We start from the raw sequence: 2,360 nt of genomic DNA on the forward strand, positions 1-2,360 counted from the left end.
GGAATTATTTACCTATATTACAATTCTGTTATGTTTGGTCCAAAATATGCTTTTATAAATGGGTGCCTTAGTCCTCAGAAGTGGTAGTTCAGTTACTTTTACACCTCAAATCTTTATTTTGTATTGAAGAGTTAATTTTGTATGGGGGCACATTTAGCATCACAATAGCCAAATAACTGGATAATATGAAAACTCTTTGAAGATGAAATTCATGTATTTTATACATGTGTGATATGTATAAAATGTATTATGTATTACATATAATGTATGTATTAAATATATACATGAATACCTATCACCTAAAATATAATGCCTCTTTTGTATACCTACAAAAATAATCTAAGAAAAAAATTCCTAAAATAAACAATAGGCCTTGTTAATAATATAATTACACTTACAGAAATTGAAAAAAATATTTTGGCACTGATCTAAATTAACATATCAATCTTAAATCATATGGGTGTATGTTAATGATTTTTGTCATCTTTTAGGAAACAAAATCAAAGATGGTGGTGTGGTGTTGGTGGTAATGAAGCACTAAGTGTTTCTTTCCCCAAAAATTTTGCTGCATGTTTTCCTCTATTAAAAACCATCTTTTAAAAAGTATTGGGGCGCTCCTCCCTTCTGCTGTGGCTGCCACTGGGGCTACATGACGCAGCCATGGCTATCCGGTACCCCATGGCCATGGGCCTCAACAAGGGCCACAAAGTTACAAAAAACGTTTCCACACCGCAACACTGCAGCCACCGTGGGCACTTGACTAAACACACAAAGTTTGTGAGAGATATGATCTGGGAGGTGTGTAGATTTGCCCCTTATGAAAGGCAGGCCATGGAATTGTTAAAAGTATCCAAGGATAAGTAAGCCCTTAAGTTCATAAAAAAAAAGGGTGGGAACTCACATCCAAGCCAAGAGGAAGAGAGAGGAGCTCAGCAATGTCCTAGCTGCCATGAGGAAAGCTGCTGCCAAGAAGGACTAAACTGGACTCTACCAACCTTCCCCACTTACCCAATAAAGATTTGACAAATTAAAAAAAAAGTATTGGGGCAGCTAAGTGGTACAATGGCTAGAGCACCAGGCCAGCAGTCAGGAGGACTTGCGTTCAAATCCAGCCTCTGATACTTAAGAGCTGTGTGACCCTGAGCAAGTCACTTAACCCTGACTGCCTTAAAAAAAAGGTATCACAGCATTTTCATCCTTTTTTTTAAGAAAGGAGGGGAAAAAATCAAGATGTTTTCCTTTTTTGAAAAAAAAAAAAAAGGGTAAAAGAATTTGTGTTGTGTCTTCCTTAGTAGGATCCAGCAACAGTGATAAGAAAATTATAATCTGTTAATGTACCATAACAATTATGAGAAATTTTGACTTTTAATTCATACAATTATAGGATTTTCTTATTTCTATGGGCCAAGTATCCTTAGACATGTGGACTCAAATACAAAGATGTGTTTCAGGAATAAGTTAGCTTCTAATTACCAAGAAGATAATCCTAAAGCAGTCAGCCATACTTTAAATGTCTGTTCCAGCATACTTTATAATTAATCCCACAAAAATTTTTCTTGGTTTTTAATTTTTAATATTGTCAAGGAGATCATTCATCAAAGTGTGTACTTATAAGTGAACCTCCAAAATCTTTAGAGTATGGCCAGTCAATGGCACGCTGAGAATTATTTATGCAGAATACATAAAAAATGAAAAGGAAGGAGTATTTGACCTCCTAAACTTTGTCCCCCACATGCTGTTTAATGGGTGGCAGGAGCAAAAGCATTTATCCTTCTTTGTTGTGGGTGTTTTTATGGGGCATGAGTGACAAAGAGCCAAAGAAGATAAAAATTGATGGAAAACTACCAACAGCTGTTTGAAACAGGGCTCTACAACCTTGACTACTTACTTACTACCCACAAAAATAAAGCTATTTTGAGTTCACATAGTCATATTAATCCACATATCCTTATCTGGAACCTGAAAGTTGTAGCTGTACTATACAAATTATTTCTAAGTGTATTTGTCCACCTAAACAGATTTAAGCTTTCTTGTTCTTTATCCTCTCTCTCCTCTAATTTCCCCATCCATCCAGGAGATTTTACTGAAGTAAAACCAAATGAAAAGGCAACAACTGAAACAAACAGCAACCCCCAAACTAAACACCAGAAAGAAATGGGATTCACTAACTCTCCAGGCTGTGGCTGTCACCATCTATTCATTAAATGTGTATTTGAAGTATAGTGGTAGTCTGGGAAATATCTTTAGAGCACACTCAAGTAATTGAGAGATTAGAGCAAAGAATTTCAGAGGAATTTACCTCTATGTACTTAGAGGAATCTTTCTTTGGGGGCTGGGAGAAGTTCCTTTGGATCATCTAA

General features: G+C 36.0%; 1 pseudogene; it reads left to right on the plus strand.

Annotated features, from left to right (window-relative positions):
* Window positions 1-632: 632 nt before the first annotated feature.
* Window positions 633-1,038, plus strand: LOC138151342 (large ribosomal subunit protein eL36-like; annotated as a pseudogene).
* Window positions 1,039-2,360: the final 1,322 nt, after the last annotated feature.

This window comes from Petaurus breviceps, unplaced genomic scaffold, assembly GCF_028583685.1.
Source record: "Petaurus breviceps papuanus isolate PSGF00001 unplaced genomic scaffold, PetGlider_PUasm1.0 90897, whole genome shotgun sequence".
Taxonomy (NCBI): Eukaryota; Metazoa; Chordata; class Mammalia; order Diprotodontia; family Petauridae; genus Petaurus; species Petaurus breviceps.